The sequence below is a fragment of the Podarcis melisellensis genome (assembly GCF_964234715.1).
Source record: "Podarcis melisellensis genome assembly, chromosome: 8".
Classification (NCBI taxonomy): Eukaryota; Metazoa; Chordata; class Lepidosauria; order Squamata; family Lacertidae; genus Podarcis; species Podarcis melisellensis.
Window position 1 is genome coordinate 46,104,641 of NC_138540.1, and position 17,704 is coordinate 46,122,344.

At 42.3% G+C, this 17,704-nt stretch overlaps 2 long non-coding RNA genes across 2 annotated transcripts in view; one reads left to right on the forward strand and one right to left on the reverse strand.

The window, feature by feature from the left end:
- The window catches only part of LOC309375068, a 605,268-nt gene that overhangs the window by 469,169 nt on the left and 118,395 nt on the right, over positions 1 to 17,704 (reverse strand). The gene's annotated exons all lie outside the window — the stretch shown is intronic.
- The window catches only part of LOC309375073, a 28,392-nt gene continuing 25,733 nt past the window's right edge, over positions 15,046 to 17,704 (forward strand). The window contains exon 1 of the long non-coding RNA XR_014170798.1: positions 15,046 to 15,111. This is a non-coding gene — a long non-coding RNA (uncharacterized lncRNA). The remainder of the gene's footprint in view (positions 15,112 to 17,704) is intronic.

The following is a 17,704-nucleotide window of genomic DNA, read 5'->3' on the forward strand; positions in this document are numbered from 1 at the left end:
AATTGAAATTGTCCTCCAAATGGCGCTTGAACTGGAAACCCATGGGTCTGGGGCAATAAGATTTTAGAGCTGCTCTGCCCACCCAGAGATTGGCCATTGGATAGCTTTGATCAAGAAGGACTATAAAGTAGGGTTGGGAAATTTGTGACCCTCTAGCTGTTGTTGGAATATAACTCCCATCATCTTTGACCATTGACCAGACCTTGTGAGGGCTTTTCCACATTTCCACTTGTCTGAGCAATTTTCTGCTTGTCTTGTGCTTTCTAGGCACAGGTCTGATCTGAGCAGTTTTGCCTTCCCCCAGAAAACCCACTCTTTAGTGCTAAATCCTGCAGGCACCCCATTACAACCTTGTCAAGCCTCTTGCCCCAAAGTGGAATAAATTCAACTGGGCAGTACTTCTTAAATTCCGTTGGGTCCAGGGTGCCCCCCAAGAGTGGCTGCAATATCAAGGGGGCAGGCACCACCACCTTCACCACACTTTGAACACACACAGTCATATCCCCAACTAGCCTTTATCAGGCATGAAGGGCAAGGGTCAACAGAGCATGCTGTTGGGCATATACTTGCAAGCACCTTGCCCATGCCACTAGGCTGCAAAAATGGATTCTGATCCCATAAAGGACAAAGCTCACTTGGAGCTGCTTGAACTAGTCCACAATGGAGACGAACAGTTTTGTCTCAAAAGTGCCCAGTAAGCAATTCAGAGAGGTTCTCTGAGTTGTCCAGACCCTATCCAACCAATATAGGTGCCAACAGCTTATTGATCACTTTGAAGAGCTCTGCTGGGTGGTTACTCAAGGATGCCCCCCATGCTGCTTTCATGACAATTCAGTAGGCACGGTTATGTGCTCTAACATGCTTCAAATCATCCCAGAAATACCCCCCTTTGCCCCCCTTCCAAGTGAGAAAGAGGCATTATCAGAGTTCAATGACACATTGCAGCTGTGCAAAAAGCCACAAGGAAAGCAGGACGGGAGAGGGGTGTTACTTGGGCAGGTGCATGGCCTTGGGAGAATCCTGAAGGCCATGTAAGAGAAGCCAGGGGTGCTACATTTGGCCTTCAGCCCTGCAGTTCCCCGCTCCTGTTTTAGACTAAGATGAAACAGCAACAGATTTGAAATCTGCCAAAAGACGACGACAAAAATATGTGGGGTGGGGAGAGAAGATGGGAGTCGTGTCAGCTGTGCACTGTGCCAGGTGTTGACTTCATTAGCATTGCAAATCCCACAGTCGGATACACAGGAGATATTCTTTTCAGGAGAAGTTTAGATGGAAATGTAATTAGAACCTGTAAAGTAAGTGCTAGGAAGCGCCGTCTTGTAAGGTTGCGTATTAATATGAGGCTGAGTCAAAACTGTTCTTACCATTTCGTGTTCTTTCATATATATATATTTTAAAAAATGTCATCAGTGTTTTTATCTCCCTCCCCTTGCCTTGAAATTATGGTAATTTCAGTTTGACTGTTTTAAACACAGTAGGTCTGAGAACCTGCAGTGAAATTTCACTAGAAAATGCAGCACTTGGTGGGTACTGCGTCTTTTTGTGTGTGTCAAGAACAGCAAGTACAGCAAACTTTTTTAAGTCTTGAAGTCGTTCTGGAAAATAGTAATGAGATGACATGGCAAAGCATTCTGGGAATTATACATTTGTGGTGAGCACCATTCAGAATGAAGCTTAGCGCCAAGGTCACACTACAAATCTTTCCCCTAACATATGCATTTTTGTAAACAGTGTTTGGTTTGCGAAATTCTTTGTAAAATTTGGATAAGTGCCAATTTTGTTTTGCGTATTATTTTGGAAAGTGTGCGTTTGAGAGATTTGGGTTTAAATGAGACCTGTATCAAATTTCTCCTCCATCCCTGGTCTGGACAAACTGGTTGAAGTGCTCCACTTCAGAATTGTGGCTCTTGAGATTCTTCCTCCATCCCTTGGTTATGGCTCACATGCAAAACACATAATTCACAAGCAGAAGGTCCCAAGTTCAAGCTCTAGCTCAAAGGATTGGGCAGCACCCCTGGGAAAGACCGGTGTCACAAATCCAGGAGATTTTCTGCCACTCAGGATAGACAATATTGGACTGGATGTTTCAGTGATCTCATTCATACTTTGGGGTAAAATTTCACCACCACCTACTTCAATTTCTAAATGAAATCAGTAGAACTTAAACATGCTTAACACTGTCTGGATTCTATCCATCATCTGCCGATCTATTTATCTATCCTCTAGGCCAAAAAAACAAGCACAGTAAAGAAAGGCTGAGTCATAATAATAAGCTGCATCTCCGTTAGAGACTTTTCTGTGATCAAATTAGAGGGAAAGTGTTAAGTGCAAGGGAAGCAGGGAGGTGTTCACTTGGGAATAGCTTGGTTAATATACGGGGCTGCTTTAAACCCACTGCAAGTGTAATTTACGCTTTGACCTTTCTTCCTGCCTTTGCCAGCCAGGTTTCCTAAGCATTCCAGTAAGACCTGACAGATTAATCATCTGCTTCGGACCACAGCCCACTAGAGACATAATATGCTGAGCCTGCTTTGTTTGACAGACCACAGCTCCAGCGCTATGCTTGAGGGCAGCTTGGCAGCCACTTCCTGCTAGGAATGGAGATGGCGTGCAAAGGAATGTTGCTTAAACACCATACATTCTTGCCATCCCTGTTTAACCAACTTCCTTTCAAGGGAATAGGATCCAGCTGAAAACACAAGACCCTTGGGTCTGACCTGTTCACAAGAAAATTTTACGGGGGGGGGGGGTGTGCATCTTCAAGCAGATATGATATTCAAATTAAGAAACATGGTTGTTGTTTTTAAAAACCTGCTTCTGCAATATAATTAAAATGATGTATCACACCCCAACAGTGCTCACCATCAATTCCCCTTTTTTATTTTTTATAACGCTTGGCACTGAGTGACTAGGCAGCAGCCATCTTGATTTCCTACTATGATCCCAAGGGCTGCCTTTTTAACTTTCCACACTTCTCCAGAGATATGCTATACCAGGGACATTTGAAGCCCTGGGCTGTCCTCTGTTGAAAAGAACTCTTGAGCAATAGGCAGCTTTATATAGGAATATCAGATCTGTCTCAATTGTAAGCTCCGCTTTTATTAAAAGGTGCCTCTTCAAGTAAAGGGCCCTGATCGTGTCCAGAGGAGGGCAACCAAAATGGTCAAAGGCCTGGAAACGATGCCCTATGAGGAACGGCTAAGGGAGCTGGGCATGTTTAGCCTGAAGAAGAAGAGGTTAAGGGGTGATATGATAGCCATGTTCAAATATATAAAAGGATGTCACATAGAGGAGGGAGAAAGGTTGTTTTCTGCTGCTCCAGAGAAGCGGACATGGAGCAATGGATCCAAACTACAAGAAAGAAGAATCCACCTAAACATTAGGAAGAACTTCCTGACAGTAAGAGCTGTTCGACAGTGGAATTTGCTGCCAAGGAGTGTGGTGGAGTCTCCTTCTTTGGAGGTCTTTAAGCAGAGGCTTGACAACCTTGGCAGTTTCCTGCTTGGCAGGGGGTTGGACTTGATGGCCCTTGTGGTCTCTTCCAACTCTAGGATTCTATGATCCACTCCAGCAATCTTTTGCTCCAATGGAATGGGGGAGATTCTGGTTGCCCTGGGAATTCTGCCATAGAGTCTGCTGAACTGTTCAGCAGTGGAATGGACTACCTTGGAAGGTGGTGGACTATGTTTGATGGAGGTTTTTAAGCAGAGGTAGGATGGCTATCTGACAGGGATTCTTTAGCTGTGATTCCTGCATTGCAGGGGATTAGATGAAGTACCTTTGGGGGTACCTTTCAATTCTACAATGCTACATTCTATGAGTCAGAATGTGGCAGTGCAATAGTATTGAGTAAGAGTAGGCTGGCCCTATGTACAACCCCCCTTTTGCAGGGGTTGGGAATATCACACTCAGGGGCCAAATGCAGTTCTCCAGACATCCCTATCTGACACTTAGGACTTTCCAAAGTTAGAGATACAGATCGGATTGTTGTGACCAGTGTACACGCCTATCAGATACTCCTTTTGAAAACTGAGAAATTCATTTGAGTCCACAGAGGAGATGTCTGGAAACGGTTTAGCCATTTTTGCTCCTGCTGTCGGAAACTCATCTCTTACTCTGGTGTCCCTTGAGGCTTCTCCGTTAGGACAGTTCTACAAATAAATCCACTTCCCTGCTTATGGCTCTTTCTATTCTCCTTCACAACTGTCCAGAATATCAGGTGCTGAATAAACAGAGGTTGACTAAAAGATCAATGAAGCTCCATCTGGCAAAACTCCAGACTGTACAACCGTGTCACTCTGAAGAACTTTATTTAAAAACACAACGTGAAGGGCATACATATGAGTCCAAGTTCCTGGAACACCCGACTTTCATGCAAAAGAATAAAAGCTTCTACAAAGGGAGAACATTTTTGTATAAAGATTTCTGGCGGTTTGTCAATAAATTACAGCTAACAGTAGGCTGATGCCCACTATCTGATTTGGAATGGGGGTACTTATTCCAGTTACCTTGGAGAGCATCTTACATTGGATGCCCTAAATTAATTCAGGTTAAAACTGAACCCATTCTGAATCAGTTCTATTGAATTCACAGCGATGTATTTGGGAATGTGATGGGGCCTGGAAGCATGGCTGAAGCATGTGCCTCCAACACTTTGCATTCCTTATCAGAGGTGGGGCATCAGGGTCCTATCTGGCCAGGATGAGTGCAAGGTGAAGTTTAATGAAGGCCTAAGATGTGGCTGCTGTGCGTGAACAATGTATCTGATGAGGAAAGATATCCTGTGTCTGAACCCTGGGAAGGCAGATTCCTTGTGGGTGGGTGGCTCTTGTACTGAGAAGATAAGGATGGGGTTGCACTCATTCTGAAGAAGCAGGTACATTGTTTGGAGGTACTCTTTGTGCCAACCTTGTCACGTGACCTCTGTAGCTATGAATGCCTATTTTCAGCTTTGTCATTGGCCTCATCCAGCGGGGCTGTTCTAATGTTCTTATGTAAGTACTTAGGTTTCTCAATTGTTTTGGATATTGCTAAGCATGTGCAGTATATCAGAAGCATCCAAGGGTCAAGGGAATTACAGCCCCCATAATCCCCAAGCTATAGCAACATATAAGACTATTGTGAATGAAACCTGATGAGTTCCTGGCCTTATTGGAACCCTCTCTGTAATTGCCTCCTGTTGACATTTCAGGTTCTATAGTTTTGTCCTAGAAGCAGAAATAGGTCTGAATAAGCTGCCCTCCCCCCAAAAAAGAAACCTCAGTGGGTGAATCTATAGGGCCCCTGATTTGAGCCTAGGGTTCCTACTTGTTAAGATAAGCCAATCACTCAGGGCTGAGCCTTCGCCGTAGGTGCATGAAAGGGCAGAGTGCAAGGGGGGTGTCCAGTTTTGAAGCAGAGGTTGCTCACACATCTCTCATTGACTTCTGAATTGGGAAGGTGGATTAAGGAGTACAAGATGTTAACCAGAAGATTGTCAGAAGTAGCCAAAGCCACTATGTCTTCCGTTCTATGACTACAACAATGCAGTGTTTCACCCAGGAGATTATCTTGGCAAAGGAGGGTTCACAGAAGGTAGGAAAGAAGGTTTGGGAAGGAACTGGTTAGACAGCCATAATATGTCAAATTCTTCCAAGGTACAGGCAGGATCTCCAGGGCCAGCTGGCAAGTCTAAAGGAGCAGATGCAGGGGGGTGCAACCGCTTGGCGGCACTGGGCATGGAGCCTTAGGAGCGCTGCAGGGGGGAACCACAATTATTATTTAGAATGTGGCATGAGATGTGGGGGCACTGAATTTTGGCATCACATGGGAAACTGCTGAAATTTGAGACTCCAAGATCCACCAAGGCAGACTCCAAGGAAGAATTTCAGCACATTGTATTGCAAGCACTCTTTCAGGGAGTAGGTGTTTTCCTAACAAAGATCTATCATTTAATGCTAAGGTATTATACCACTCTGATATTATACCACTGTACAGGAGAGATTAAAATGCTTAGGCTATTTCTCTTGCCCTGTATTACAGGTTTTTTTTTTCATTTTACTAGGTTTTCTTCACCACACACACACACACACACACACACACCATATTCTTTTGGGACATTTGATTGGCATGGTTCCTTTAAGTAGAACAAATCAATATGAGCTCAGCCCTGGGATGTACAGAATGCTGATAAGGAATTAGTAGGAAAGGCCAGGTAAGGTTTGGTTTAAACTGTAAAAAAAAAAAGTTTCCTAGAATCCTGCTAATTAGCAGTGGTGGAGTAATGGTCCTTTATAGTGACTTTAAGGATTTAGAATAACATGCTTAACCTGGAAAGGCACATTAAATGAAATGAAATGAAACGAAATGATGAAACTCAAAAAGCTGAACTGCAATTATGTTTTCCAGTTTCAAATTGCAAGTTAAAAACAACAACACAGTTTTGGTGTTATGAAACAAAGACCTTCTTTATTTTGATTCTGTTTGACTTGTCCTGGCTGCTATTACACAACATGTTTTCCTTTTGGTTTGTTCTTTTCCCTTTCTGGATTAGCTCATAGTTGACTGCAGTCAAGCAGGGATCATAGATGGTAAGACAATTAAGTAGCCAATTAAATGTGTGTGTGTGTATGGTGAAGGCACATGAAAGCAGTTGTAAGTGAGGACAATGCTTCCTGAATCAGTCCCATGGGAGATACAGCCAATGGGATGGGAGTGACACATGACCAATTAGATTACCAAGAATGGATTGTGTCAATTGAGAACATGAATTTGTAAATTGATGTCGACATTTCTCAAGAAAGGATGGTGTTTGTTTGGTTTCTCCCCCCCCCCAAAAAAGGGGCACTACGCTGTCAAAATCACTCCCTTGACAAGTTAGGGATGCTTTCTTTGGTACTGTTCATGATCCTTTGGCTTAGATCATAATAACAGTATTGATTTATTAAAAAAACCAACAACAACCCATGAACATGACATGGTTTGGGGCTGGCTTTATGAAAATCTAAGGTTTTATTCACAACATCAGGAGGTTATACACCAAAATGGGTGGAGGCAGAGCCAAAGGATGTTGGCACCACCCCTTTTTACTTTTTATCCCATCCCATCCTCTCTCTCCCTCTCCCCCAGTTCCTCTCTTTCTGCCATCCATTTCCCCCCATGTTACCATCTGCAGAAAAGTAAGCTAAAGGCTACATATGGACTATAGCATTGAGTCCTTTCAATTAAATTTCATAGGTCTCCGCTTCTCATTTCCAGTTTGCAAAATACAGCTAATTGAAAAAAATATGAATTTTTGCAGAAACACCTTATCTCATTTAGTAATACTGTGTCTCAGTGTATACGTGACCTTCCTTGCACACTAGCAAGCTTTGTTCATTGTACAGTCAAACTACAAACAATGTTGAGCTGAGATACATGACAAAAGCTCCATAGAACTACAATCATGGTTCCCCCTTTTTAAAAATCAAGACTTTGCTAGCAGTCCACATGATTTATAAGGCTCTGTAAGTCTTCCTTGCTGTTGACATACATGCATACATTGCATTGCCCATTCTGTTTTAATACCAAAGCCTCTGGGACAAAAGCTGAATGGAAAAAGCTTGTCAAATACCAAAGGAAAAAGCAGTATTTCAACAGAAATTGAATATGGCAATCTTGAAGTGCAGTATGGATCAACAGACTGGTATATTTGTGCTCTAGAAAAGATGTTTAGTTAAAGGGGTATAACATATTTCAAAAAGTAAAAACAAGGACACCCCCAAAATTATTGAGTCCCCCCCAAAACACACACACCAAAAACCACAATTTTTCAATTGACTTGCCTAAGATCCACTCTTTTGGAAATCCCCCCTGGACGTCAATTCCGCCTTTGAAAACCGGTAAAGTCCAGGAAAATCCAGATGTATGGCAGCCCCAGGTATGACCCAGTCAATGCATATGGAGCGTTGCTTTAGAAGAAAATTTCCACGTGATATGTCTCTGGGACACTTTTCAGGAATTCCATCTTTTAAATATGTACGTGTGTTTATTGATTACTACTGTAATAGTGGTACTCAGGTACTTAAAACCGACTGCCGCATTCCACAAGTCTGGTCTAAGACATTTTGCTCCCTGAGGTGGAATTGCCCCATCAGTTCAACCGCCACAACTCAAGGTACATAAACAGCTGTGCCTGGTGCAGAAAATCACACAACTGCCTCTCCATTTCCCTAGCAGTAAAAATCTAACAGTAATAAATAAAGGAAGGGAGCATTTGCTATCCTTTCAGGAAACCCAAAACTGTTTTTTGGGCGGCAGCTGTCTTACTCTGCCTAATGAAAAAGCTGGCCCTGCCATGTCAATTACATTCTTGCATGGATCTTTACATTCTCTCCTGTGAGAATGGTCAATTCAGTCAACAGATTCAGAAAACAAAAACAAAACCCTGATCTGCCAGGCCTGGAACCACCATCATTTCAGAGTGAAGGTGGATGCCTGAACAATTCCATCCTCTCCTTCACCATGTCAAAGTTCATGGCACATTAAAAGCTTTGGTTAGAAAATTTATCAGTGCAAAACTGTGTGCAAATGGCCTCTCTGGTATGGGGTGTGGTTGAGAGATTGCTTGTTATTGTTACTGCACAGCTGATAGACGGAGAAAGTAATTTAAAAAATAATAATACAACATAAGCAGCTTAAAACTCTCCTGTAGAACAGGTCTGCTTGCTTATGGACCACAAATCAAAGGGAAGTTTGGATGTACTGGGGCTGCAGGAGGCTCAAAAAGCTGCTTAGTTTGCTGTGGCTTCAAAAATGGTGGTTTTGTCAAGTATCTGATAGGCCACAACAGATGATTGCGTGGACAGGCAGAGTCCCCAGATCCCGCGCGGTCCCCCCGTCATGTGGAATAACGACTCAAGACAACGTGCTATGGGATTAAATTGGCCACAACTTTATTAAATTTCAAATGTGGGTAGACCTTGGCTCAGGCATTGGGCGTTCTCCCTCCCCAGTCCCCAGCCGGGGACCTAGGGAGCATCAGGGTTATCCAGTGTGTGTGTGTGGGGGGGGTGGGCCGGCTCTGGAGAACATATGTTCAAGCAGAGATAGCCGCCCCCGTAACGCCGCCGCCGCAGGGGAGAGCAATGACGACCTTTCGGCGTACGGTCAAAGCCTCCCTTCAGAAAACCCCTTTAACGGGGAACCCTGGTATCGCCACCACAAAGAGGAAGATGGACAAAAGGATTCCGCCCAAGGCCTGATACCGCCAAAGTTGTGACGTTTTGCTACGGGAAAGGCGAAACCTGCCAATGCAGGGAAATTCCTTTCCGGCCCTTTAACAGCGACCTTAACATAGCAGCGCCCGCATACCTGTGAAGAAAAGTTAATCTGCAAAACCTGTGAGGAAAAATTAACCTGCAAAATAAGACATTAACTGAGGGTGGGTAGGGTGGGAGAAGCTCTGGAGCCAAGTGAGAATTCCCAGGTAAGATCTTCCCTCCTTTGTGTGGGCAGGTAATCCCTCCCCTACCTGGCCTGGTCTCCTTGGCAACTCTTCCCCCAGGTGGGATTGGACAACTGACTGAGGTAGGCGGAGACCTCCAGATATCCCACCTGAGGGAAGGCAAAGCCAAGGCAAAGCGGCTGTTGGAGCCGCTCCAGATCTAGGGCCTGCACGTGTCCACGCAAAGGGCACCCCCCGTTTTAAGCGGGGAGCGGTCATTGATGGATAAGTTCTGGTTTGGTGCACTGCAAGTTTGTAGATCTGGCCCATGGCTGGAGATATGCTACAGAAAGGAAGATATCAGCTAACATTTGGATTTATTGTACATCTGAATAATACAAATTCCCATATTTCTTTTGGGGAAATAACTTAATCCTTCAGTGGCTCCGCACCTCTGACTCTGAAATGCATAGTACAATCCAAGCAGGTTTTCTCAGCAGCACGTACCACTGAGCTCTGTGTAGTTTACTCCTTAGAAACTGCACTTCCTCTGCTCAATGGGTTGACAGTGGTCTTATTCTTTAGAAGGAGTTATATATTTTTCTACTTGGGTCAGATGACTTGGCCTCGGAGGACAGCTGCTTATGAATCCCAGATGGATTTTTAATCATCGTTATGGTGCAGTGTTGTATGGATAGTGAGAGCCTATTATGAAATAGTTTTAGGAGTCAATAGGCTGTTTCCATTCTGGAGAATTTCATTAAATGCAGTTTGTAGCTATTTGGATTATATTATACTAAACATTTAAAGTAGCCTCACTCTCACTGGCTTCAGAGTAGTCTAGAGAGCCACTTATCCGTATCATAATTGAATGTTTTCAAATCAATATAAATTTTCAGAGTCTTTCCTGATCAGCCTACAACTTCATAATAATTTTATTTATAATAATATATTTATGGTAAAATTATAGTGAGCTAATAATAACTTTAAAAAATGCTAGTAAGAAGCTAAATTTATTTCTGGTGGAAGCTAATTTCAATTCCTGAAAAATAAGTGAGGTCAATTTGGAAATGATTAAAATTGTGCTTTCAGAAGCCTTCTCTTAGTCAGATGAATGGCTTGCCAAGGCTAAATAAAATCTATCTCATGCAGTTTCATAAAAATATAGGAGGACAGTGGTCTTTCCTGAAGTGACATAGAACTGGAGTAACCCAAAGCATAGGAGTAACAGTGTTCTCCATACGTTCTTGACTACAACTTCCATAATCCCTGATCATTTCCCATGCTGGCTGGGGCTGCTGAGAGTTGTTGTCCAACCACATGGAGAGCACCATGTTGACTACTCCTGACTTAGGAAGAATCCCTTACCAGGTGCAGAGTCAAGCCTAGTTCTACCGTTGTCACTCCTGCTATGGGGACATAGTGAACATCCAGCAGACCAGAGGCAGACCAGCTCTCCATTTCCTATCATTGCATCATCATAACAGGCAATGCAGCATAGAACTAAGACTGTCAGACCAAGACCAGAGTTCAAATCTCTCTTCAACCATGAAGTTCACTTCATCAGTTTGCCTGCTCCAGAAAAAAAAGGGCTTAGAAAAAGCTTGCTCATTTCATTTAGAAATAGAGGGTTGTATCCAACTAAGTTATATTCTACTTAGACCTGCTGGAATTAATGTATCTAAATTAGCCATAGCCATTAATTTGAATGGGCCCACTCTGAGTAGAACTTAGTTAGCTACCATCCACAGTTTTCATTGGCTGTGCTGCCAACCCCAATGCATTTTTGGTGCAAAAAATGAGAAATGCACAACGCAGTAGCCCTCTTTCAGTGTTCAACGGCATCCTGGAGAGCTCATATTGTGTCGTGGCATGGGTGCATCATGTGCCGCCTGCAAGCCCATCTCTCCTCTCCTGTCCTTGGTGCGTTCAAAGCAAAGACCTGACTGCATTGCAGCTGAATCCTTCCCACAATCAGCAGCACAGTGCAATCAGTCTTCCCAATCAGTGCTCTGTGTTGAGCAGAATATGGTTAGAATATTCCTGCTGGCTTTGTCATGGAATGCATGAAGGTTGAGAGAGGAGAAAATGAGGCCAGTGTATGCAAGAATGTTGAGAGTGGGGGCTTATGAATATATACCCCTTTCCTAGTTTGACCCGCTCTCCCCATCTTCTGAAGGACTGAAAATGGTTAGTGGTATCCTTACATACGTTTATGTTACCAAATGTCACCAGAGGAGAGATGGTGAGAGGATGGAGACTTGATAACAGCTCCACTTCTTTGGAACTGCCTTCCTGGAGAATTCCAGTTCCAATCCCTAAATTGGAAAGTTTCTGGGAAACTCTGCCATATGTTCTTGTTTAGAAAGACCCTTTGAAATATTCTGGACATTTTAGAATTTGCATGAATGCAGCCATTTATATGTTCTGTCCCATGAGGCGTTAGAATAATCAGGATTCTTTTGGATACTTAGGGGGTAGTCAGTTTAAGATTCTGTTTAAGGCTTATTTTACATTTGCTTTCTGGTTTTGACATCCTGGTGCAATTACATTAAGCCTTGGAGTTTGTTTATTAAGAATGCATCAGTAAAGCTGGGAAAAAACACACAAAACTTTCCAAGTCTCTCAGTGCAAAGAGCCTCAAGAGAACCAAACACATAGTCCCAGAATCCTACATGGAGACAAAGCGAATTTCACATAAAAACATGCTATTCAAAAATGTTGATTGCAAGCTCAGTGTAATTAGTGTGGCTTGAGTATCCATTGCTAATTGTTCTCAGCCATCGTGAAGTCTGGGCATTCATGAACAGCCACCGCATTCAGTTTTAATTACTGAGTGAGTTGTTATCATAAACATCCCTCGGTGATTACTAAACCCCAGCAACGGAAGCCTGTTTTAAGAAGATTTAGGCACACACACACACATACACACACATTGTTGAACATTCTGGGTTAAATGCCATTTAAAAACCCAGAGTAGGCCTCTTGCTGAAAGCTGCTCATTAGGAAATATATCATCCTGTCTATAGGAGAAATAACTTTGCAATTTTCCTCCCACACGTGTTAAGAGTCTATCCTGAGCAGCGCAAAATATTGTCATGCAAGGGAAAACCATAGCATTACTTTTAAGAAACAAAAACAAAAACAAAAAACCCTACCTAGGCTTTGATTTTTAATCTGGCTGTTTGTGAATGTGTAGGCTGGCCTAGCACGGGGGTCGCAGAGCCATTTTAATTTCATGAGGAAGAAACTGAAAGCCATTTGGCTGGAGGGGCATTATCCTGCCGGAATTGAGTATACATGAATATCTCATTTCAGGCAAAGCAAGGTCTGGGATTTTATTTGTTAGTAAGACAGGGCTAGGGCTTCTGACAACACAGGGGGTGGCAGCTTGCCATTTTTAAAAATACATGAAATGGTGCCTTTGTTCTGTGGTATGCAGTACTAAAATAGAGACAACAGTCAAATCCCTAACCCACCACCCACCTCAGTTGCCGTATAAATATAGCATGAATTCTGGTTAGTTGGATGTTGTTATCTGAGACTGCAATCTGTTTGAACTCCGAACAGGGTTGTAAGTCCAATGGACCTGATCGATGAGTGACAGGCATGTCCCTTAAAAAAAAAACAGCCATGTGAAGTGGAGATAGTGGAACTAAGAAATGAATCGAGGTGATCCAGGGAAGGCTGTCATGTTTCCATGCCAGATCGCATCCTTCGCAAGTCAGATCAGGGACTCCCCAAGCTTCTGAGTCGCTAGGGATATCGAGAATGCTGACAGAAACAGGAGTGTAAATTACCAATCTTCACTTACCCCATATTTGGAATGGAAAATCGATCTATTGAATGCAATTAATATTTGTGGTACTTGTATTTTTTTAGTCTGCAAATGATTCATAATCATGACTCCCCCTCCATTTGGATTGTGCTTTCTTTGCATTGGACTGAATGGTGTGAAACAATTGTGTAATTAATTGTGTAAAATTATGCAGACAGTGAAGCAAATAATGCAGGTTTTTTGCTAGAAGCTGAACTGCAATGTTGCTAAAACAGGACTGCACGGGACGAAAACAGGACTGAATGAAGATCAATGCGTTCTTACATCCCTGCAGGTTGCACTGTGGCCTTGGCTGTCCAACGAAGTGAAGGATAAATGGGAAGGGGATTGATAGAGGAATACAAAATTTTACACGGCATGGAGAGAGTGTATAAAGAGAAGTTCCCCTACTTAATGAAGGGTCCTGCAATGAAGCTGAAAGGTGGGAGATAAAGGACAGGATACAATGAACCACATAGAAAAGTATGGAATTTGCTACCAGAAGATGTAGTGATGCCCATCAGTCAGATGACTTTTCAAAGGGTCTAGACAATTTCATGGAGAACAAGGCTATCAGTGGTCCCTAGTTATAAAGGCTGCATGCTTTGTTCAGGATCAGGGGAAGCATGGTTCTAAATACAAGTTGCTGGGGAACATATATGGGAGAATGCTCATGGGCAGCTAGTGGGCCTCCCATCTGGTTGGCTTCTGTGGAAACTATTAGTGCTCAATTAATTAGGCCTTTCATTTGAACCAACAAGGCTCTTCATAAGTTCTTCCTCAGACTTGGGTAGTGGCTTGCACTGGTGAAGAAAAAAATGCATAAGAAAGCAAAAACTTTCAACATGCTGAAGTTTCTTTCAATAGCAATGAGATGTGTTATTTTTTTCCCCTTGAGCAGAGCAGCCAGCTTGGTTTCTGTGGAACAGCTCTGTTAGTCTCCACCGAGTAGAATTGTGAGTGACAGAATTAAAAGAGAAAAGGCTGTTTCATATTTTCCCTACAGGCGTATATAAAACATGCTAAAACCTCCCTCAGCTGGCACCACACCAAACATTAATCTCAATTTACTGTGAGTTTAGCTCCCGTCTCATCCGTGGCATCTGTGCCAGGCATGGCTGGGAATTGGAGTAACACCTGATTTACCATGTTCAGAACTGTCCTGGACTTGGAAGGGATTAAATTGTGCCACTGAAGCGCATCATAGCATGACAAACAAAATGTGTATGGATAAATATAGTGAATTAAACTGGAATCTCAGTCACCATGCCTGCCCATTGCTGGTAGAATCCTCATGTCCGCTTTTCACCATCCTCTTCATCCTTAATTCAATGCTCTCCTGCTGTTTACATTGGCCAAAGCAGACTGTCTCTATGAAAGAGACCAATACTTTAACAGCTATGAAACGGAGACAGCTCACCAAGCCCATGGCAGTTGCCATCTTGCCTTGCCGAAAGCCCAACCTTCGTAATGTATGTTTTAAAAACTGCTGATTTTATTTATCATTTGGGGGAAAAATAGGCTTGTTTGTTTATTTTACTAGTAAAGTTAATTTACATTTTGCATAAATTGCTTAGAAGTGGTGTAAAAAGCCTGTTAAATAAAGAGAAATCCTGACATCAGTTTTGTCTCCTCTTTAACACTCTGGGTCTGAACCTTTCAAACTTTGGGCGAAAAGCGTGAGATGTTTCAAAAGTAGTAGTAATCTGTACTTTTGAGATGTTAGTTATTATGCGGATCCAGTTTAGAAATGCTCAAGATCATCTTGCCAAAGCCAAGCCAGTAAGACTCGAAATGCAGCCTCTTTTTCTAATGCAGATGCGTCTTTTGTCTGAGCAAGCCTTCCTCTGATGCATGAATGAGCCACCTGAACTTTCACCTCCTCCAGGTAATGTATTGCTTTTCAAACTCAATCACATTTGATTACCCTTCAAGGGTTTGGCTTCTGGCTCTGCCTGCTCTTCCGCAAGACCTGGAGCCACACAGTGAAACGGGATGCTCTCTCTCTCTTTTTTTTGAATGGCATCTGCTTTTATAGCTGAGTTGTAATCATAAATGAATATCAGCCAAGCAGTCTTTTCTTATCTATATTTATTGCTGAATTGGTTGGTAAATAATAGGCTTTTGCCTTAGTTCATTGCTTTTTGAAATGAAGCCTCTTTAGTAAAGATTGTTAAGTAATTGCTGCTGCAGCTATTCAAAGTGTGTTGGGGGGAATAAAATGAAAATGAAATTTCCAATAGCTAGAATTCATATATTAGTGCAAGTGTAAATATGCTGTAAATTGAGGTTTGTTTGAACTTTTTCACACAATATTGGGGGAGGAGAAGATGGTTGTATTTACACAAGTAATATTATGATTATTAATGGGTTATTTAAACAGGGCAATTGTACTCCAAGAATAGCATACACCAGCTTTAAGCTCAAATAAATTTCCCTCCAAAACTTCACATTGGTGTTATCTTTTATCTTTTGCAAATTTTGATGTCAAGTATTGTCTAGTTAGAAAACATTCAAGCAAGCAGAGACTGACTATTCTCTGTGTAATTTATATCAAACTTTGATGTCTTATATTCCATAAGCAGCCTACAGAACTACTTGTTTGTAGCCAGGATAGAAATATTTCAAGTAAATAGATTGACATCTATCAGATGATGGAAGCACTTATAACTTTATCCCAGTGAGCACCATGCTCACAAGTACACAACTGATAATACACAGTTCAACTAAAGGGCGAATATCAACAGCCCCCGAATTATTCTCTGGTTCTGATTTCTATCCAAACTGGAGAAAAATTCTCTTCCAATCTGTGCTCTTTGCCATCTCTTTAAGCCATGTTTTCTTCAGGGACTATTTGCTGCCTTGTGGTGCTGGAGAGGAAAGAGGAGAACTTCTGCCCTTCCCTTCAACCACACCTAGGACAACTAGGGGCAGCACTCAGGCTGTTGTGCCAAGCCATAGTGATGGGAAGGACTGATGAGTAGAGAGAAATTAGAATCAAACATGAAGCCAACTTGAAAAAGTTGGGTTTAAACTACTGAGCTGCTTTTAGAATATTCCTGAAATGTGTCTGTTATGGTGATGGAATACTCTCTTGCCTAAGTGTTGGTTATTTTCACATACAAGACACCGGTGGGACAATTCAAGATTCAGGTTGAAATGTCATTGTTTAATACTATGGGAATTATGCAAATATTTACTTTAATAGCTATGAAACTCTGGTGCCATTGCTAATGAAGGACAGTTTTCCAGCCACTCCTAGTCAAATAGAGCCAAGTGGAGAATTTATTGAAAACATTTCCAACTTTGCTTATCTTAAGCAATGAGAACAGAAAGGGACTCCACATTCTTGTGCACAAAGAGAAATCGCAGATGCTTTGTAAAGAATGTCATATAAACACAGGACTTAAGGTCCATTTCTCCGTGATGTCCTCTGTATATTTTTTATCCACCCCACAGTTTCTATTCAGTGTCTATTCTGCTGCACTCATTTCCTGATGTGTACCAATACTGTACATTCCCCACTATCTTGCAGCCAGTTGCAAATGGCAAGAAAATCCCCGGTTTTTCCATTCAAATCTTAAATTGTGAAATTTCAAGTTGGGTTTAGATGTGGAATGTTTGAAGTAAGGAGCAAACTTGTTTCCTCCTGCTCTGGAGGGTAGGGCTTGAACCAATGGCTTCCTTGTTACAAGAAAGGAGATTCTAACAAAACATCAGGAAGAACTTTCTGACAGTAAGAGCTGTTTGACAGTGGAATGGACTCCCTTGGGAGGTTGTAGACTCTTCTTCATTGGAGGTTTCTAAGCAGAGGTTGGATGGCCTGTCATGGATGCTTTAGCTGAGATTCCTGTGTTGCAGGGTTTTTTTTCCCCTGTGATCCTTGGGATCCCTTCCAACTCTATGATTCATTAATTCTAACAGATGCCCACAGTCAAACCAAAGAGGGTTTACCCCTTGTTTGACAGTGGGGATGAACCTGCCCTAGAATCTTAGGGTGAAGGGTGGGTAATAAAAACAATTGTAACAACAATTACAATCATTGTAATAATAATGATAACAATAATAACAATCACCATCTATTTGGTAATAACATTCACAAAGAAAAATCTAGAGGTGAAATTTAGGAAGCAAATTAATTTTGCAGATCTAGCTTGAACATTATTTCTAGAACTCAGTTTAGCCTATCCCTCCCCCCCTTCCTACTCTTTTCCGTAAGTTCTTTCCACCAGTTCCTCCCCTGTTCTTTTTCTTCACAGTCACTGCATATCGATATTCCGATCCAAGCTTCTCACAGTAGGATCCAATTGACATGGTTATTTACAGCAGATTTCCACTTGTAAACACACAGAATTTAATTGTCTTTCGTGTTTTGGAGGCTGCTTTCATAGCAGCCCTGTTAAATCTCACAGCACAATTTCTCTGATGACACAAATGTGAGTACAATTTGCTCCAAATTTTGGAGATGATGGGGAGCTTCT